Raw genomic sequence first — 22,790 nt, 5'->3', positions numbered from 1 at the left:
CATGAGGCTCTGCGCTGCCCACTTACTCACAGCAGTGCTCTGCAAGTCAGAGCTCGGATCCCTCGCTCCATCAGATGCTCTGAAGTATTTTATTGTGGCTCCATCCGGCTCCCCTGACCCGACCCCACTCCAGTCCTCCTGAGACATTCTGTGTGTTACTAAAACTCGCGTTTCATGTGCTGCCCTTTAGTTGTTCTCCAGCTGAGGGAAGCCGGTGCTGAAGCTGTCTTCCCTACAACTTTTGAGTGTGGGAGGGTTGCACTTTACAGCCTTCCCTGTTGTAATGTTGTGTCTTTTGGAAGCTTGACTTGTTTTTTAGAGGCACTCTCGGGAATACATTGGTGTACTACTGAATAAATCAACCATCTTCCCAAAATCATTTCATCAACAGTAGCCATGTACTTATCATTCGTGCTCCTGGGCTGTCCATTCTGCAATATGCCCTGCTCTTGGCCCCAGTTATGGTGGATTCCGTCCCCTATTAGCCATTTCATTGTTGGAAAAAAATTACTTAACATAGTCTACATTCAACGTTACCACCGGGTTTCGGTGCCAACTGATCGTCTTAATGTTGAAAGAAACCTGCCCCCCCAGTGTTGGTGCATAGTCAAAGTTTTATCATCACTTCACAAAGAACGAAGAATACACAAAAAACCAAGGCTTACTACACAAAAGCTCGGAGAGGTCTTGGTTAATGGGGGGCTAGCATCTCCCATGCATGTTTCACTCTAGTGGCTTTTAGGCAATGCCCGTGTGGTGATGTCAGAGCACAATTCTTCCATTCACACTACAACTACCATGCAGTTACTGTCATCTCGTGGCAATAAGCTTGCAAATTACTAATTGTGGCAATGGCAAAGCACATCTCTACACATGTAGCAATATTTGCGCATATTTTTCGTACTAGCATCATTGATGAGATCGCAATACCTAAGCAGTTTTTAGGTCACGTCCTCGAGACCTATTGTTGCCGAGATGCCTCTCAAGGGAGACAGACCGGGGCATACGCAGCGATTCGGGTCTGTGGACGCGCACGTCCAGCCCGGCCCCACATTGACACAGCAAGTCAGCCTCTCTCACTCACGCTCACACACACAGCCACACTCACGCATGCACACACATACGCACACACCCCCCTCCTTACCTCACCTCACTTCTAAAGTTCCCTTCCATACCCCCTTCTGTTGAATGCCGCCCCCAAAGCATCCCCAAAAGGCACTCCGATAGCTTCCCCCTTCCCTACAAGAATTCCCCTGTTCACACGCACACACACCGGTGCTGGGGGCGCTTACTTGAGCATGGCCTCTTCTTTCTATTCCTCCTCCTGCTTCTGCCGGTCCATGACTGCGCTCCTCCTCGGTCAGGTGGCTCAGGTCAGGGATCTCGGGGGCCGGGCGCAGGCCCTGCACCAGGGGTCCGCCGCTGCCTCTCAATGGGATCCACCAGCAGCAGCGTTCCATCTGCCCGCCCCGCCGGCTCTGACTCGAGCCCCAGCACGCACCTTCACCGGGCGTGCCAGTTGAACGTGGTGACCCTCACAAAGAGCGCGCGCCGTGTAAGGCAGCCACGGAACGCGAGTTCACGCGCCTTGAATTACAACTGTTCTCGGGCGGGGCAGTGACCTTGCTGCTTTTATTTTATTTATTTTTTTGTGTGGTTAATTAAAGCCGAGACAACATAGAACGTCTAAAAGGCATGTACTACAACCTATACATCGCATTTTATTCCAGAGCATCCAATTGCTTGTGTTGGCGTCTGGCATTCAGAATAGCTGCCCCAGAAGGATGAATGGCTGAGTCAGCAGTGATATGCACACATGTTTAACTTAGATGGCAGCAGTAAGTCTTTTGTCGATTTATTTTAAGCCCATAAGACATGAGTGCGCACCCAGTTAAACTGCACTCAGATTGTGACATGATGAGAGCATCTTAGCTGAGACGGCTCCGCCTTTCAGCAGCCGAGACAGCTCCTCCCTTCAGCAGCACACTGGTTGCATCCTTGTGTTAAGTTGTGTGGTGTGCACTGGAGCCGAGACTGTGTTACACAAGAGGGTATTGGTTTTAGGCAGGGCCACTGGAATTCTGAGACTGGGGAGCACAACATTATGCGGTAGTGTTGACTCCATTTTGCGGCAAGGAAAGGCAAATTATGCGGCATAACGTGGCACGTTTTTGATACTTTTACTTCATTATTTTGTAATGTTTCCATTTGGGAATGCTGTCTGGGCAAGGGTTTCGCCTCATTTAGTACCAACCAGTTTAAAAACCAAATACAGAGAAAGATTCAGAAAGATGACCAGTTAACATTTGAAAAAGGTCTTTACAAAGTGCGAACCCACGCCGCCACACTTTCAGTAACTTTTGTTCTGTTTGACCTGGAGACCATTTTTTTTTTAATCTGCAGATTATTTAGCAGATGATGGATTGCGTGGTAAATGTGGCAATATCCATATTTATGTGGAAAAAGCCGGGCCGTGGTATCACATAATTCCAGTGACCCTGGTTTTAGGGAAAGCTGCAGCACGGGCATGAACCCGCTGAGCTTTCATGCATCAAAGCAGGCTGTCTCTTAGACACTTTCTCTGGTAGATTTACAGCCGGGCAGCGTCCTATCTCTTGTGCACCCTTCCCTCGCTCGCCCCCCTGCTCCCTTCTGCCCTCCCTCACCCTCGCACTCCCTGTAATTAGCCGACGGAGGTGTTCACTGCTCACATACATCACAGGAGCCTTCCTTTGAAGCGCCCTTATCTGCCCTCACATCGGGGTCGGGGTCAGGTCTGGGGAAGCTAGGGGTGCTGGGGCGGCTCAGGAGGCCCCAGTGACTAATGAGTGGCCCCGGATGCCGGCAGGGGCCACCTCCGCCGGGCAGGGAACCTGTACTGCTGGGTGTGGCCTTTAAACTGGGGAAGCGGGTTCGAGTCCCGGCGTCGGCTCAACATCCTGTGATTCTGGGCAAATCTCTTAATCTCCCCGTGCCTCAAACAAGGAGTGAGTGGCCTTGTGTAATGTAGCTGGCTCTTGTGTGAAGCGATTCAATACCTTCGGGGCCAGTTCGCGCTGTTTTAAAAAAAATTTAAAACTCCAACCGGTGCCAACAGCTCCATTCAAGGCGAGCGGCACCAACTGGGGTTTACAGCTCTATCAATGAGCAAATTACAGCTCCGCCTGAGGCTCAGAGCTCCAGCCGGGACACGCAGCTTCACCCAGTGCTCACCACAGCTCCCCTCGGGCTTAGAGATTCCCCTGGGGCTGCAGCTTCAACCAGGGTTCACCACAGCTCCACTCTGGCATAGAGATCCCTCTGGGCCTACAGCTTCACCCAGGGGCCACCACAGCTCCCCTCAGGCCTAGAGATTCCCCTGGGGCTGCATCTTCACCCAGGGATCACTACAGCTCCACTTGGGCTTAGATATCCCTCTGGGCCTACAGCTTCACCCAGGGCTCACCACAGCTCCACTCCCCTTTAGAGATCCCTCTGGGCCTACAGCTTTACCCTGGGCTCAGTACAGCTCCACTCGGGCTTAGAGTTCTATTTTAGGCCTGCAGCTTCAACCAGGGCTCACCACAGCTCCACTTGGGCTTAGAACTCCATCCATCTAAGGCCTGCAGCTTCAACCAGGGCTCACTACAGCTCCACTCGGTCTTAGAGATCCCTCTGGGACTACAGCTTCAACCAGGGCTCACTACAGCTCCAACCAGGGCTCACTACAGCTCCACTCAGGCTTAGAGCTCCATCTAAGGCCTGCAACTTCAACCAGTGCTCACCACAGCTCCACTCGGTCTTAGAGAACCCTCTGGGCCTACAGCGTCAACCTCTAACCGGGTCATACAGCTTCACCCAGTGCTCACCACAGCTCTACTTAGGGTTTAGAGCTTCATCCGGGAGATGTAGCTTCGAGAGCTCCCAACAGCTCTCTCACGGCTTAGAGCACTATCCGAGGGCTGCAGCTCCAATCAGGGCTTGCCACAGCTGGACTCAGGGGCATAGAGTAATAATAAGAACCAAAGTCCACTACAGCTGCCTTTGGTGCCTACATCTCCACCCAGAACCTGCGCCTCCACCCAGGGCCTGCAGCTCCGATCCATTCCAGCGCACACTGCTCGACCAAATTCTCGATACAGCACCTCCTGAGGCCTACAGCTTCTCTAACTGCCCACAGCATACCGCACTCCTCCACCTATCCAGGATCTGCAGCTCAGTGACCCAGCGCCTACAGCTCTATACATTCAATGTACACAGCTCCATCTAGTGCTCAGAGCCCACAGGTCCACCCATTGCCCACAGCTCCAACCGGCGCCCACCTCCTCCACGAAGTGCTCGTAGCCCCTGCTCCATACGATAGGCACAGCTCCACCCAGCGCCCACAGCTCCACCCATGGCCGACTACAGCTCTACCACAACTTAGAGGTCACAGCTTCACCCAGTGCCCTCCAGGGCCCCACCAAGTACATAGGGGACTGCCCAGGACCTGCTGCTCTACTCTTTAAGTACCCAAAGCTCCAGCTGGTCCACCCGTGGGGCCCACCTACACCAACCCCTACACGAGCCAGGAGTGCCTCCGACCCCTAAACAAAGAGCCCAGAGTGCAGTGCGCGAGTTGCCTTTAGCACCAGTGAAACCTCCGATCACACTCGCACAAGCGCCCTGTTCACGACCAGTCACTGAGCGTTTTTCTGTTATTTTGTTTTTACAAAGCACTAGTGCACTCGAGAATGCTTCATGGCGCTTCATGACATCTGTGTGTGCGCGCGCGCCTCTGTGTGATGTGTCTATTCAGTGCAGGTAAAAATAACCCATAAGATAGCTTAGCGAGTTGAGCCCTAGCTAAAATGATCTCAGTGTATCCCTTAGGTTGTTGATCACAGTACGTCAAAAACGATGTTGGGGTCGATACTTATAAAACTGTATTTAAGAGCCGTAGGCGACTCCGATCATGAGATGTGCTGCAGAATTGTTCAATGTAAGTATTGCGGTTCATTTTCATTTCAACACCTATTAGGAGCGCTTCGCCCCGAAGAGCAAAGGGGCGTTTTGCATCAGCGAAAGCCACAGCACAAGAATTAACAACCAATAGGAAAGCAATAGAAGAAAGAAAAAAATGGTAAATGAAAAGAGCACAGGATTCGCGGTATCAAAGATAACATTTAATTAATTTTAAAAACTCGCGGGTGCTAGCAAGTGGCAGTTCTTAGCATGTGGTGATGCCTCTTTCACCCCGAAAATTAGGACACTTGTTCCATTTTAATTGGCTTAATTAAGTTGACATTGTCTATTAAACTCAACCTGACTTTGGCAATGGTCGGCAAATAGCCATATTTTGCTTCCTATGTTCTTCTCGTGCGGCCCACTGGGGACGTGGACTGGGGTTGCAGCCTAATTGTAATCTGACACACACACCCACACACACACACGCACATCACCACCCGCAATCCAGGTAGTTACATATGTGGGCGCTTCACTGTGTAATGAGCTACAATCAATCATCTAGAACTTGAATAAAGTCTTTATTGTTCGATTAACAAAATTCATTGCAATTAAAACAAGACGTGTGTACTTGCCGAGATACCCGATTCAGACGGGAGAAGCCCGAATTTTAAAGTAAAAACAGGTTAATTCAAGTCTTCCTCTCTCGTTAAATTGCCCCTTTTCAATACAAGTCAATAGGGTAAATATATCCTAATTTTTTTAATGTCCCTTTTGTTGCTTTCCAAATGTTTGCATGTATGAAAAAGTCGTTGTCAATCTGCATTTTTCTTGTGCACGACAAGAGGACTGGAGTACGTGGTACACGAGTTTGTGCTTTTCCCAAAGACGTAAGGCCTTATACATTTGCCTTTTGACTTCTTTACTAGTTCTTTCTTCCGTTTGGTTTATTTATTGTGAACAAAAACTTAAAAGTAGGTGAACATAGCTGTTGTTTTCTTTAGACAGAACTAGATTTATAACTGGCCCTGTATGTTTTGGAAACAAATCATCTCCCCTTACTATTCATGATTTATTTTGTTTACTCCTACTTTAAACATGTAGTTCTTACCTGGCGCACCACTAGAAGCATTCGTTCTCAGTAGTATTACTCCACTCAGGTCTTTAAGCGGGGTGAAAATAGTGGCTGGGGTGGTCTTAAAATGGAGCGTGGTTTAAACATGTAAACTACATTTCTATGATTTCCTAAGTGTGCCATCTGAACAGTATTTTGGTGACTCTGAAATTTTTGTTATTGCATCAGATATGTAACACAACTGACAGACTAAAACCAGCCAGAACTTATGACCTTGCGATGATTTTAATGTAAATAACTAATATTGGAAATGTTTTAATTATGTGACTGAATTGTTGAGTTCTGTGGAAGGGGCCTTCAAAGTGTCTAAATTACGCCCATTATATTCACTCAATTTTAGACATGTATGCTCTATTTCTCTCTGCGCCCTATAAATACACAAGTAAACCTCACCGGCTCTTGGAGCAGCGATATTGTATATGTTCTGTGTGTGTGTGCCTCTGTTCCCGGTTTTCGTGCCTCTGTTCCCGGTTTTCGTGCCTCTGTTCCCTGCTCGTGCCTCTGTTCCCTGCTCGTGCCTCTGTTCCCTGTGCCTCTGTTCCTGGGTTTCGTGCCTCTGTTCCCTGTTCGTGCCTCTGTACCCTGCTTGTCATCCGGTGCTTGTACCTCTGTTCCCTGCTTGTGCCTCTGTTCCCTGCTCGTGCCTCTGTCCCTGCTCGTGCCTCTGTTCCTTGCTTGTGCCTCTGTTCCCTGCTTGTGCCTCTGTTCCCTGCTTGTGCCTCTGTTCCTTGCTTGTGCCTCTGTTCCTTGCTTGTGCCTCTGTTCCCTGCTTGTGCCTCTGTTCCCTGCTTGTGCCTCTGTCCCTGCTCGTGCCTCTGTTCCTTGCTCGTGCCTCTGTTCCTTGCTTGTGCCTCTGTTCCCTGCTTGTGCCTCTGTTCCCTGCTTGTGCCTCTGTTCCCTGCTTGTGCCTCTGTTCCCTGCTTGTGCCTCTGTTCCCTGCTTGTGCCTCTGTTCCTTGCTTGTGCCTCTGTTCCTTGCTTGTGCCTCTGTTCCTTGCTTGTGCCTCTGTTCCCTGCTTGTGCCCAGCTTGTGCCTCTGTTCCCTGCTTGTGCCTCTGTTCCCTGCTTGTGCCCTGCTTGTGCCCTACTTGTGCCTCTGTTCCCTGCTTGTGCCCTGCTTGTGCCTCTGTTCCCTGCTTGTGCCCTGCTTGTGCCTCTGTTCCCTGTGCCTCTGTTCCCTGTTCGTGCCTCTGTACCCTGCGTGTGCCTCGTTCCCTGCTTGTGCCCTGCTTGTGCCTCTGTTCCCTGCTTGTGCCTCTGTTCCCTGCTTGTGCCTCTGTTCCCTGCTCGTGCCTCTGTTCCCTGCTCGTGCCTCTGTTCCCTGCTTGTGCCTCTGTTCCCTGCTTGTGATCCGGTTTTCGTGCCTCTGTTCCCTGCTTGTGATCCGGTTTTCGTGCCTCTGTTCCCTGCTTGTGACCCGGTTTTTGTGCCTCTGTACCCTGCTTGTGCCTCTGTACCCTGCTTGTGCCTCTGTACACTGCTTGTGATCCGCTTTTTGTGCCTCTGTTCCCGGCTTGTGATCCGCTTTTTGTGCCTCTGTTCCCGGCTTGTGATCCGCTTTTTGTGCCTGTTCCCGGCTTGTGATCCGCTTTTTGTGCCTCTGTTCCCGGCTTGTGATCCGCTTTTTGTGCCTCTGTTCCCGGCTTGTGATCCGGTTTTTGTGCCTCTGTTCTCGGCTTGTGTGTGGCTCTGTGTGGCTCTGTCTGTGTGTTTGTGGCTCTGTGTGTGTGTGTGTGGGTGCGTGTGGCTCTGCGTGTGTGTGTGTGTGGGTGCAAATGCAATAGGTCTCGCATTTGCGAGAGATTAAGCTATTGGCATTGTAAATTACAATGCCATTTATTTATATGTTTTAAAAACAAAAATAATGTCATGAGCAATGCCAATAGCTCTAACTTTAACAAAGACGAGACCATTGCATTGTAAATGCTTGTTATATATAGGTACTATCTCCGCACCTTTCCAGGTATCTGGGGGGTTCACCCCCTTCAAAATGGCATTGAATAGGGAACACAGATAAGGGGTCCAAACAATTGGTTCCTCCCGAAACAGATTCCCCAGGAGTTTGTCTAAACCCAGGGCTTTGTTGGGGAGTAATCTAGTTATCGCACCTTGAAACTCCATCAATAAAATGTCCCCGCCTCCCTCCTGACAGTTCTCCATGATGTTACTCGAGATGTCTGGGCTTGGGGTACCTTCTGCTTCCCAGTCATACAGAGACCCAAAATGTAATTCCCATACTTCAGGCGCGATGTTTGGCTCTATAGCTGCACGCCCCCCTTCCTCCCCAGAACTGACTAGCCTCCAGAACAATTTAAGGTCGTTATCCTTCAGAACAGTCCCGATGGCCTCCCACCTTTCTAACTCCCATTCTTTTTTTTCCTGATACAAGATCTTCCTATGCTTTATTCTGGCTAGTTTAATTTTTGGCCTATCTTTTGCTTTCACCGCTTGCAAAAGCTCTTGTTTTGCATTGCGGCATTTGCTATTATACCAGGAACATTTGGGTCGATCTAATTCCCTCTTGGTTGATACCGGATAGAATACATCTGCCAGCCTTGCTACTATCTCCTCATGGATCACTTTAACTTTATCTCTGTCCTCGATGGGTGCACCTACCTGTCCCACCTCCCTCATTCTGGCTATCAAAGGTATTACAAGCTGATAAACTTCTGCCAGTTTATGGGGAGATTGTTGGATACGGTTCCATCTGATTTTCCTTTGATTATTAGTAGTTTCTAGAGCACCGGTGCTAGTTATCGAGTGTGGACAAGTGGAAGGTAAGCCCAGATTCCCCAGCTTCAATGTTACAATCAGGGCATTATGATCACTGTCCTGCCATTGTTGTACATAGAAGTCTTGTACTTTCTCCCAGGTTTTCGTTTCAACCATGATATAATCAATTAGCGAAATCTGCCCATCGCGATTGAATGTAAATTTACCAGGCCTGTCAGACTTTGTCCTACCATTACAAGCCCTCAATGAGTGTGACAGAGTAAAAGAGTGGATGTGCATGGCTAGAGGGGACCAGACTTTAATTGGGGTAATCTGTGGATCGGGAATTGGCCAATAAAAGTCTTCTTCTGAGGCAGCCTCTTGAAAGGTGTCAGTTAGAGGTTCAAACTGACAATTAAAGTCGCCTCCTAAAATCATCAGAATTGCTGGATCCAGGGTTGTAATATAATGGCCAAGATGGTCTATGGTGGCAGATTCTAGTCTATTAGTCACAGGCCTAGAGTAAACATTATTTAGGGCAAGTTTCTTCTTGTCTGGGAATGTCAGCAGGACGCATCGGATATCGTTGGTAGGAGTTGCCGGCTGCTCTGCCTTGCACCCAAGATGTGTACCCACCCAAATCGTGAGACCACCAAACGGCGCCCCCTCCCCCCCCTTGGTAGCCAAGATGTTAAATGGCGCAAAGCCTACCCTCTGATGTTCTTCGCAGGCCCAAGTCTGTTGGAATAAACAAATACTTGGTTGTCCACAAGAGACCCCCAGTCAGGACATATTAATTTATTTCTCAGTCCTGCTAAGTTCCAAGACAGGATTCGTAGGTCGTTACTCCTCACTCCTACCTCTATTGGAGTCTCCCGCGAAAAGGAGTGGGGGGTGGAGGGGGGGGGGTGAGGTGCATCCTGATAAGACCTGGCTTGTTTTGTAAATACTACACTAGGTTCTCCTGTATCAATATCGCTCAACTGGGTTTCGGGAAGCATAGCAGCAGCCTCCTCAATCAATTGACCTCCCTCCAGTTGCGGGCTATGCCAGTGGACTAGTTCCATTCGCACCTCTACCAGAACAGTCTTGTACAATGAATTTGTCGTGATGCAGTTTCTTACAAATATTACCAGTACAGTGACCCCTCTGTATTCAGTCAACCTCTTCCAGATTATCAAATCTACTGCTTACTGCAATATTGTACAGAGGGCGCCTTGAAAAGTTGCTCCACCTTCCTTCTGTGTGGGGACCAGGGCCCCCAGAGTAGATTAATGGAAATGCGTTGTCTCTATGGATGGAGTTTATCTGAGGGTAGAAATAGTCCAATGAGCGAAGACTAATTCCTGTGGGAGTATGATGCCCTACGTTGGGGGTGGATAACAATCTGCTTACAGCAGAGTTCTTCAAACTGTGGGGCGCGTCCCCCTGGGGGGGCGCGACACCATCCTAGGGGGGGGCACGCACTCCACTCTAATTTTACCTTTGTTCCCTGTGGCAAGTCGAGGGAGGAGGGAGGGAAAATCGACAGGGCACGAAGTGCCCTGCTTTTATTATGTTCACCGTCCCAGGAGGGGGTTAATTCATTCAGCTTCAACTGCAGTGAGGAGGCAGAAAGTCTCCTCTGCTAAATTCGAAGGTAAATGAACAGACAGGCCTGTTCCTTTGCATTCGATATTATAGTAGAGAAGACCAGGGCCGGCTCTAGGGCGGTGCAATCGGTGCCTCTGCACCGGGCTCTGAATAGGGGTGGGGGCGTCATTTTTTGCCAGTATATCATCCTTTTTAAAACACCTGCAGCGCGTTCCTGGCATCAATTAAAATGTCAAGATGACTCAGCTGATTAATAATCTTCCTTGAAAGAGACCTGAGGTTTGTCAAGTGGAAGTTCTGAAAAGGCGCATTATTATTTGTTGTATTTTTCACTCTATCGACGCAGATGTGCACATTCTTCACAAGAAAGAAGCAAGAAGACGGCCATTTCTCCACAATAAGAATTTATGTTTATGCGGGCTTAAGTGCTATACATTGGGTAATATTAACAGATGTTACAGCGCTTAGAAAACAGCACTCGTGCGGTATGGAGCGCTATGTTGAAATACGTTGTTGTTTATTAATATTGGGAATGTGTTTGTTTGCCTTGGTCTTCTAAGAGCAATTGATAATTTACTGTTTTTGTTTTGCTTCCGCCCTGCGCATCTTAGATCCCCTCAAATGGGATGAAAAAGGTGGATGGTCTCTAACAGGGGTGTGGCTGATAGGAGTAAGAAATCTTGCCAAGTGACTTGGCGTGTAAATAAGGGTGTGGCTTAAAACATATTAGCAGCATACTGAGCTAGGCACGGGATAGTGTGTAACAAGCATTTGTATGTTTTTATATGTGTTTTCATCCAACCATATTACACAGTGAACACATGCACTTAAAGCTGACCTATGGGCTTTGAAAGTGCTATTTAGCATTGGTTTTGCTCAACATCAGATACATGGATATCCAGTGAAATTGCGACTAATCAGAATTGCAAATGCTTTGTTCTAAAAGGAGGAGATTCTGAACAAGTCTTTAAATAAGTGATTGTGAATGGGAAGGCGCGCTCCCCACATTGGAAACATCACACAGTAGGCGGCACAGTGGGGTGGATGGAATGGTCCCTCATCCGCATTTGACTGATCTGTGTTGCATGGAAGGCTGGTTAGTTCCAGCCGGGCTGGTGACATCACTTCCAGGGTGCTAAGAGACACCAGCCTTGGTAAAGCTGAGGCCACATGTTGACAAGGGTGGCAACAGGGGCTGTAAGTGCCCCACACAGCAAAGGGAGGCTTCCTTTGAACTAGCACCACTTCCGCAACCCCGATTTCTATGAAGCATTGGGTGACTGAACCAGTCCCTCTTGCCACAACTGGCTTGCCAGAGCAGCCGTTGGTTGACCTAATGTGATCATCTACAATAAGCTTTGACTCATTTTAAGGTAGCGTACAGGGTTAAAATGTCTGCTGCTAAGAACGTGTACCATGCTGATCATAAAGTAGATAGGTCAGTGCGTTACTGATTTTGCAAGAGAGATCCTTTTGTTACTACAGTTTATAAGTCCAAATCCTCATAAGGAACATTGAGCTATTTATTAACTGTCATCAAAGAGCTGCATGTAATCTGCATATGTTAGAGCTACATGTTTTTTGTCACAGTCTTTCACTATTCTAATCTCGCCATAAAGGGTTCATTTAGGTAGAAAACAATTATTATTGAAGAAAGAACTTCTGAAAATGGTGTTATGTTTTATATCCTGAATTGGGCTTTTCCAGAAAAAGGACTCGCACAATACCGCCTACCAGTATCATGGACATGTCATTCCTACACTACACCTTGTAGTCCTGTCTGATTTAACATTTCCTATACACTGATTTACACATCTATGATTGTCTCTATGCAATGTGTTTGTGATGTAAAGTGCTCTGACACTTTACACTGGTATGAGTGGTGCTATAAAGCTAAATGAATTTGAGAGTAGGTTATGGAAACTTGAGGGGCACTGTTAAAGGGTGCTAGTGAGGGAATCCGTGGCAGAGGTGGTGATTGTTGCGTCAACAAACATTGTCGCACAGGGCGCCACCAGTGTTAAAGCCGGCCCTGGAGGAGACTTCTAGCCAAATGCCTGTCTGTTCCTTTGCTTGCAGTTTAAGCAGTGGAGACATCCTGCCTCTCACTGCAGCTGAAGCATTTCAGCTCTATGAATGAACCCCCTCCTGGGTGGGGAAAAAAAACTACACAGACAGGCGCGCAAAATGCCAGCCATGTGTTCTTTTAAACAGACTGCAAATTGCTTCTATATGAGGATTTGGACTTATAAACTGTAGTAACAAAAGGATCTCTCTTGAAAAATCAGTAACTCACTGACCTATTTACTTTATGTGCACTGTGTGATCAGCATGGTACACGTTCTTAGCAGCAGACATTTTTACCCTGTACGCTACCTTAAAATGAGTCAAAGCTTATTGTAGTTGATCACATTAGGTCAACCAACAGCTGCTCTGGCAAGCCAGATGTAGAAAGAGGGACTGGTTCAGTCACCCAATGCTTCATAGAAATCGGGGTTGCGGAAGTGGTGCTAGTTCAAAGGAAGCCTCCCTTTGCTGTGTGGGGCACTTACAGCCCCTGTTGCCACCCTTGTCAACATGTGGCCTCAGCTTTACCAAGGCTGGTGTCACTTAGCACCCTGGATGTGATGTCACCAGCCCGGCTGGAACTAACCAGCCTTCCATGCAACACAGATCAGTCAAATGTGGATGCGGGACCATTCCATCGACCCCACTGTGCCGCCTACTGTGTGATGTTTCCAATGTGGGAAGCGCGCCTTCCCATTCACAATCACGTATTTAAAGACTTGTTCAGAATCTCCTCCTTTTAGAACAAAGCATTTGCAATGCTGATTAGTCCCAATTTCACTGGGTATCACATCGAGTCTGGAGAAGGAGAATCACATCGAGTCTGGAGAATCACATCGAGTGTTGCACTGATGCTGTGTGACCACTAGGTGGCGATCGCGTGCGCGGCCCCAGAGCAGCCTCAGAGCAGCAGAGCAGAAGCTGCATCAGGGCCGAAGCTCTGGTGGGGCCGGGGGCGAAGGTGAAGCGTGAAGCCCTTAGGACTGGGGGAGTCCTGCCTGCCACGTCTTGCGAGGAGCACGGAGCTACAGTGAAGAGCGGACCGGCTGCGAGAGGCTGTTTGGCAGCGGTTTGGCGTCTGGCGTTTTCAGCATTTTGGGCAACTAAGTACCGGGCTGCATCTGGAGCGGGCCGGCTGGGCCGCCTCTGGCCCTCCCCAATCGGGCCATAACTCCCTGAAGCTGCCGGCTGCCCTGTGCTTTCAGCATCACGATAGGGAGAGAGACAGCGCTAGAGAGACAGCGCTAGGGAGACAGTTTGAGTGGCGCCGAGCTGCTGTGCCGAGCCAAGCCAAGTCTGCTGAGGGTACTGGCAGGAAGAGTCCGGCTGCTTCAAAAGGCTGCTCCAATGGGTCGGACCCAGTCCTTGGACCACGTGTCGTGACCTAACCACACCCGAAGAGGTAGGGGTGCAGCGTTTGAGGCTTGTGTTATCTAAAACTGTTGCTTGCCTTCTGGGTTTTGGGTTGACGGGACACGGCGGAAAACAACTACACCTACTCCCATACCCACACCCACACCCAGTCCCCACTAAAAACTAAGCCCTACGGCTAAAGACTAACCGTTGTCGCCGCCATCACCCTGAGTGCTGGGGGTGCGTGCTTGCGAATAGAAGAGAAAGCAGGAACAAGGCAAGGGACACGAGTTTGTGGGTTTTATGCCTGAACGCTAGCTAACCTCTCGCGGCCCGAGGCGTGTAGGCATAAGAGATCAGTGACCAGTGATCTGGGCCTTGTGAAAGGGGACCTGTGCCCAGCGACTGGTGGCCAGTAGCAGCTGATTGAAGCTCTGCCGTAGCAGAGGTCCAGCAGTAGTCCTGTGAGCCTTTCCTCAGTTAAGCTCCTCATCTACTTTGTTGCCTTGAGATGAGATCTGGCAGGGTGAGGATAACGGCTCCCCGAAGGAAAAAGAAAAGCAAAGGGAGAGACGTGAGGACAGTCTCGGACCCAGAACGGTCACCTATTCTGCTGCTGAGCGACATCGATATCACAATTGATAGCGAGTCTCAGGCCTCCAGGAAGTGTCCCAATACAAGGGCCAGTAAACCTATTGGAAATCAACCGAAGATAACAACAAAATTCAACTACATAAAGGACGCCGGGTCAACGGTATTTTCTAGCAACAAGAACATCACTGGGCTTCCAACCCCTCTAAGCCCACTGGTGATCATTTCCAAGGGCCGCGCAGCAAATGGGGCATTAAGGACTCCTCAATGCAGTTACAAGTCAACCACAGCTTCCATCAAACCGCTAACGGCAGTTCGAACCGCGCTCAGGTGGAGCCCAGTAAGGAAGACTCCCCTAAGACAGAGAGCGTGTCGCCACAATTCTGCTCCATCCAGACTCGCTATATCCATATCCAGCGTTGGCCTCAACACAAAGGAAATCGATATAGAACCAGCGGCAGAAAAAAACAGCATTTTGGGAAACTCTAACCAAATGCTTCCTGAAGCCAGCTTCAGCATCCCGTGCAGTCAAAACGGAGAATCTGCGCTTCATTTCATCAAGGGCACTAACAGCGCCTTTACGACGGAAAATCCAGGCACCACCTTTGGGGGGGTGGTCGCAACCAACTGGACCTACACCGTGTGTGCAAATCTGAGCCAGTGCACACTGAAATCGTAACGAACACAGAAGATGCTGAGGGTGTCATGAAGGAGCTTTCTTACCTCGATTCGACGGAATGGGCAAAATGTTGAATTCATATGGGAACTCAAATCCTGGCCCTCCTAAGTCACCTTTTTTTAAACAGAACAGAGTGCACGTGCTGCTATCAATTCTCTTATGCCTTAACGTTTGTGGCTAAAACATCTGAAATGAAACCAATGTTTTATGTGCAAGTAGTCACTTTTTATTTTAGTTTTCTTGCGTCAACTATTTAATTTTTTGACTTTTTTGAAAATTATTTCAATCAACGTTTACGTTTTTTTGACCTTATGTACAACACAACAAATATTTACAAATATTTACTGACATATTTTCATCATTCATACGACAAATATACCTCTTACATACAATGCGCTATATACAATACTTAAATCCCAAACAAACAAAGAAGAAAATATATCACTTATTTTCAGTTGAAACAATGAATTATAACAACAAAGCCATATAAAATTTGTACAAAATAGTGCAAATTTGTGCAATTTTTCTGTCACTCTAGGTTATTTTTGGCTTTTCCAGTCTACGCGTTTCGAACTCGTGTATCTATGGAGTTCTCATCAGGACCGTAGTCTGTTGAAGAGAAAGAATAATATTGGTTTTTGAATCTATATTTACTGTTCAGCTGCCCTCACCTCCACTACAAGCCCCCTCCTCTTACCTCTCAGTGTTTAGGAGACCATACTGGAATCAATTGTGCCCGTCGTGAAAAAAGGGACCTGTAACATATATTTTGAAACACTTAGCCTAGTATCCATTTATACTGTGCAATCATACTGTTCGCTCATGGACCATTCATCATTCACTTACTTATTTAGCGGACCTATCTTGTGTGCTGTACTGTTTAGTCTATCTGCATACTTCCACTGCAACATAAGAATTAATTGGGGGCGATTTAGTATGTTGTAATATTTGGATGCGAGTACTTGGTGCATTGTTGTTAAGGCACTGGGCTTACCTAATGGAGTAATCACGCTCCGTGGACCTTGGAGTTCTGTGCCTTCGTCCGATCTTGCTGGAAAAAAGATCATGCGGGGATTATCAAAACCACTCCGTTTCACCTGCGGCAATCTGCATGGTTTAGACACATTGACGGTATAAGTCTTACATGATTCAGACGAGGCGGGTGTAGCGTCCTGTCTTCCCTCGTTGTATGCCGCGTTCTCACTGTGAACGTTTCCGGGTCCGCAAAGGCTCATGGGGCATGTAGTTCCGACTGGCTCCTGATATGTGTTGGTAACCAGGATTTTGCTCGTTGTTGTTATTCACGGTTATGCTATTATTAGTACTTGTTCATCTTTAATAGTTGCGCAAATTAATGGTAAATTAAGGATATTTTTTGTATTCTTATATTTGAATGACTGGCATGCTGAGTCCAGAAAGCGATCTCTGGTGCATTGTGGTAGTTGTCGTGTTTTTCAGATGGTTGTGTCTGTGAAACTAATATTTTCATTTCTGCATTACAACTGTGGGGTGCGCGGCCAATGTTCTTTAGAACCTGTTTTTTCAAAAAGTGGCGATTTGACTTTGAAGGTAATTCAAAGCGGGTCCTTTGTTTTGTCCTGTAAGTGAAATGTGGTCCTAGTACAGACGAATGGATTAGTGGATTGTATTTTTGGGTCTCTATTTATATGCAACAATTGAAGGGCAGTAGGTACTCATTCAGAGTTTAAATATCTCAGAGAGTTCATTAAGTCCAGAGAATGCAGTGTCAAATTTTACAATTAGCATCGCTTCCATTCTAGTGAGTTTTGCATCCAGATCGCCCCCTCTTGTGTCATTTTCCACTTTCGCTATTACTGTCCAAATGAGGTCAGTTTCTTTGTGTTGCTTTTCCCGCCAGTGGTTGACCAAAGGTGCTGTTGTGACATTATTCCTGATTCGGGATTTATGTTGTTGTATCCTTGAGCGTATTTCTTGATTGGTCTTGCCAATATAGATTAAATCACATGGGCATCGAATGCCGTATATAACATACCGTGATTTACAGTTCGAGAACCGCTCGTGTTTCCAAAAGATCTGCTTGTGTGTAAATACGGACCCTTCTTTAGTGGTGTCACAGCAGGAACAAGTGCCACATCTGTGGTGGCCCTGAATGGGCGGTAATTTTAACATCGTCCGTAGGGTGGGATTTTGTTCCTTTGGTAGTGCTGCTCGTACTAGCTGGTTGGCCAGACTGCAGTTTTTTTTTAACGCAAAGAGTGGCTTATTTTTGAATGCTTGATCCAAATTCCGTAGCAGGTGCCAATTTTGTTTGACCACCTTTTTCAACGCATTGGAGTTAGGGCAAAAAGTGGATACAAAGACCATCCTGTCATTTTCCCTTTTCGTTCTTCTTTCCAATAGGGTCTCTCGCGGAGTCCACCATGCTCTCTTCCGAGATTTATTGAGTAGTTTTTTTGGGTATCCACGTTGTTGTAAATTTGATGTTAAAATGTTCGCATGACGCTGATATTCTTCTTTAGTTTGGCAATTGCGTTTTATTCTTAAATATTGCCCATATGGGAGATTCTCCTTCAGGCTCCGTGGGTGATTGCTACGGAAATGTAACGCCTTGTTGCGGTCTGTCGGTTTTTTATACAAGGTAGTTATTAATCCACCCTCCGAGGGGTACACCTCTACGTCCAGGAATGGCATTTTGTTTTGCGAGTGTTCCATACTGAAAGTTATTGCTGGAAGTCTGTTATTAATCCAGTCGTGGAACTTAATTAATTCTTCTTCTGGACCTGACCACACGAAGAAAATGTCGTCGATAAAACGACACCAATGTGATATCCATTGAATGTAAGGATTGTTGGTATATACAAACATTTCTTCATACTTTGACATGAAAAGTATGGCTAATTCGGGAGCAAATGGACAACCCATGGCCACTCCTCCTACTTGAAAGAAGAATTCTCCGTTGAAGGAGAAATAATTCTTTTTCAGAGCAAATGAGGCCAATTGGAGAATAAATTCTGTAGGTATCTTGTACGGTCTGGGTCTTTCATTGAGGAAAAGTTCTAAGACATTGATGCCTTCGTCTTGTGGAATCTGGGTATAAAGCGACGTAATGTCCATGGTTACCATCCAATCTGAATTTTTATTGAATCTAATCGATGTTAATTTATTTATAAAGTCCGTCGTGTCTTGTATGTAGGACTTGACTTGCAGGACTAGTGGTTTAAGAAAGAAATCCACAAACTTGGAGACAGGTTCAAGTAGGGATTCACACCCTGATACTATTGGTCTTCCCGGGGGAGTTTTTTCGTTTTTGTGAACTTTGGGAAGTACATAGAAAAGGGGTATTCTTGGGTGTTGTGTTTTCAGATATTCAGTTTCTTTTTTTCCAAGAAAGCCCTGTTCTGACCCTTCATCGATTATTTTGAAAAGTTCATTTTTGAGATCAGATGTGGGGTCTTTGTTGATTTTGCGGTAGCATGTTTCGTCATCCAGTTGTCTTTTGACTTCTGTAATGTAAAGTCCTTTGTCCCAAATGATTATTGACCCACCCTTATCTGCCTGTTTTATAATGACCGAAGGGTCCGATTTTAAATTCGTTAATGCTTGTGCCTCTCCTTTGGATAAGTTGTGTTTGATCCATTTTTTGTTTTTTTGCATTTCAGTTACAGCTGATAGGATGGAACGTTCAAAAGTAATGACCTCTTTCGGGATTTTGCTTGTTGGTGGACAAAAAGATGATTTATTACGCAGTCCTGTGGTTTCCAGTGTGGGTTGATAAATATTTTCAGCAAAAAAGGTTTTCAACCTGACTTTACGACAGAATTCGATGACTTCTGTTTTGAGTTTGACAAAATCCGTATTTTTAGTAGGGACAAATGAAAGTCCTTTTTCCAACACCTTCTTCTCTTCCGATGTTAAAATCTTTTTCGATAAATTGAATATGGGTGATGGGGCTAATTCTTGTAGTTGGTTCGCCGTGTCGACATTTCCCATGGTTGCGGCGCAAATCTGGTTTTTCCGCGTGGTTTCGGTTGGCCTCTCCCTAAAAAACCTCCCTGTTGTTGTTGTTGGAAACCCTGGGTTTGTTGGAAGCCTCCTCTTCTGTTGTTATTTCTCTGGGGTGCTGGATTTTCCCCGTCGCTACCACTGCCTGATGATGACGTATCCGAGAAAGTGATAAATTTGTTAAAAGACCGGCCTTGATAGTCTTGTAAATATTTCCTTGAGTCTGATCTTGTGTAAAAGTCTGATTGGAGGAAGGGGTATACTTTGTCAAGGTTGAAATTTCTTTTATCTTTCTCGAATTGTGAAGTCTTTTGATTTATTGTGTAGTCCTTGAATTCCCCTATGTCCTTTTGTACTTTTTCTAATAATGATTTGGCATCAGTAATCAGCTACACAATAAATCAAAAGACTAACAAATTTATCACTTTCTCGGATACGTCATCATCAGGCAGTGGTAGCGACGGGGAAAATCCAGCACCCCAGAGAAATAACAACAGAAGAGGAGGCTTCCAACAAACCCAGGGTTTCCAACAACAACAACAGGGAGGTTTTTTAGGGAGAGGCCAACCGAAACCACGCGGAAAAACCAGATTTGCGCCGCAACCATGGGAAATGTCGACACGGCGAACCAACTACAAGAATTAGCCCCATCACCCATATTCAATTTATCGAAAAAGATTTTAACATCGGAAGAGAAGAAGGTGTTGGAAAAAGGACTTTCATTTGTCCCTACTAAAAATACGGATTTTGTCAAACTCAAAACAGAAGTCATCGAATTCTGTCGTAAAGTCAGGTTGAAAACCTTTTTTGCTGAAAATATTTATCAACCCACACTGGAAACCACAGGACTGCGTAATAAATCATCTTTTTGTCCACCAACAAGCAAAATCCCGAAAGAGGTCATTACTTTTGAACGTTCCATCCTATCAGCTGTAACTGAAATGCAAAAAAACAAAAAATGGATCAAACACAACTTATCCAAAGGAGAGGCACAAGCATTAACGAATTTAAAATCGGACCCTTCGGTCATTATAAAACAGGCAGATAAGGGTGGGTCAATAATCATTTGGGACAAAGGACTTTACATTACAGAAGTCAAAAGACAACTGGATGACGAAACATGCTACCGCAAAATCAACAAAGACCCCACATCTGATCTCAAAAATGAACTTTTCAAAATAATCGATGAAGGGTCAGAACAGGGCTTTCTTGGAAAAAAAGAAACTGAATATCTGAAAACACAACACCCAAGAATACCCCTTTTCTATGTACTTCCCAAAGTTCACAAAAACGAAAAAACTCCCCCGGGAAGACCAATAGTATCAGGGTGTGAATCCCTACTTGAACCTGTCTCCAAGTTTGTGGATTTCTTTCTTAAACCACTAGTCCTGCAAGTCAAGTCCTACATACAAGACACGACGGACTTTATAAATAAATTAACATCGATTCGATTCAATAAAAATTCAGATTGGATGGTAACCATGGACATTACGTCGCTTTATACCCAGATTCCACAAGACGAAGGCATCAATGTCTTAGAACTTTTCCTCAATGAAAGACCCAGACCGTACAAGATACCTACAGAATTTATTCTCCAATTGGCCTCATTTGCTCTGAAAAAGAATTATTTCTCCTTCAACGGAGAATTCTTCTTTCAAGTAGGAGGAGTGGCCATGGGTTGTCCATTTGCTCCCGAATTAGCCATACTTTTCATGTCAAAGTATGAAGAAATGTTTGTATATACCAACAATCCTTACATTCAATGGATATCACATTGGTGTCGTTTTATCGACGACATTTTCTTCGTGTGGTCAGGTCCAGAAGAAGAATTAATTAAGTTCCACGACTGGATTAATAACAGACTTCCAGCAATAACTTTCAGTATGGAACACTCGCAAAACAAAATGCCATTCCTGGACGTAGAGGTGTACCCCTCGGAGGGTGGATTAATAACTACCTTGTATAAAAAACCGACAGACCGCAACAAGGCGTTACATTTCCGTAGCAATCACCCACGGAGCCTGAAGGAGAATCTCCCATATGGGCAATATTTAAGAATAAAACGCAATTGCCAAACTAAAGAAGAATATCAGCGTCATGCGAACATTTTAACATCAAATTTACAACAACGTGGATACCCAAAAAAACTACTCAATAAATCTCGGAAGAGAGCATGGTGGACTCCGCGAGAGACCCTATTGGAAAGAAGAACGAAAAGGGAAAATGACAGGATGGTCTTTGTATCCACTTTTTGCCCTAACTCCAATGCGTTGAAAAAGGTGGTCAAACAAAATTGGCACCTGCTACGGAATTTGGATCAAGCATTCAAAAATGAGCCACTCTTTGCGTTAAAAAAAACTGCAGTCTGGCCAACCAGCTAGTACGAGCAGCACTACCAAAGGAACAAAATCCCACCCTACGGACGATGTTAAAATTACCGCCCATTCAGGGCCACCACAGATGTGGCACTTGTTCCTGCTGTGACACCACTAAAGAAGGGTCCGTATTTACACACAAGCAGATCTTTTGGAAACACGAGCGGTTCTCGAACTGTAAATCACGGTATGTTATATACGGCATTCGATGCCCATGTGATTTAATCTATATTGGCAAGACCAATCAAGAAATACGCTCAAGGATACAACAACATAAATCCCGAATCAGGAATAATGTCACAACAGCACCTTTGGTCAACCACTGGCGGGAAAAGCAACACAAAGAAACTGACCTCATTTGGACAGTAATAGCGAAAGTGGAAAATGACACAAGAGGGGGCGATCTGGATGCAAAACTCACTAGAATGGAAGCGATGCTAATTGTAAAATTTGACACTGCATTCTCTGGACTTAATGAACTCTCTGAGATATTTAAACTCTGAATGAGTACCTACTGCCCTTCAATTGTTGCATATAAATAGAGACCCAAAAATACAATCCACTAATCCATTCGTCTGTACTAGGACCACATTTCACTTACAGGACAAAACAAAGGACCCGCTTTGAATTACCTTCAAAGTCAAATCGCCACTTTTTGAAAAAACAGGTTCCAAAGAACATTGGCCGCGCACCCCACAGTTGTAATGCAGAAATGAAAATATTAGTTTCACAGACACAACCATCTGAAAAACACGACAACTACCACAATGCACCAGAGATCGCTTTCTGGACTCAGCATGCCAGTCATTCAAATATAAGAATACAAAAAATATCCTTAATTTACCATTAATTTGCGCAACTATTAAAGATGAACAAGTACTAATAATAGCATAACCGTGAATAACAACAACGAGCAAAATCCTGGTTACCAACACATATCAGGAGCCAGTCGGAACTACATGCCCCATGAGCCTTTGCGGACCCGGAAACGTTCACAGTGAGAACGCGGCATACAACGAGGGAAGACAGGACGCTACACCCGCCTCGTCTGAATCATGTAAGACTTATACCGTCAATGTGTCTAAACCATGCAGATTGCCGCAGGTGAAACGGAGTGGTTTTGATAATCCCCGCATGATCTTTTTTCCAGCAAGATCGGACGAAGGCACAGAACTCCAAGGTCCACGGAGCGTGATTACTCCATTAGGTAAGCCCAGTGCCTTAACAACAATGCACCAAGTACTCGCATCCAAATATTACAACATACTAAATCGCCCCCAATTAATTCTTATGTTGCAGTGGAAGTATGCAGATAGACTAAACAGTACAGCACACAAGATAGGTCCGCTAAATAAGTAAGTGAATGATGAATGGTCCAT

This window comes from Lissotriton helveticus, chromosome 9, assembly GCF_964261635.1.
Source record: "Lissotriton helveticus chromosome 9, aLisHel1.1, whole genome shotgun sequence".
Classification (NCBI taxonomy): domain Eukaryota; kingdom Metazoa; phylum Chordata; class Amphibia; order Caudata; family Salamandridae; genus Lissotriton; species Lissotriton helveticus.
Note: the sequence above shows the minus strand (reverse complement) of the source record.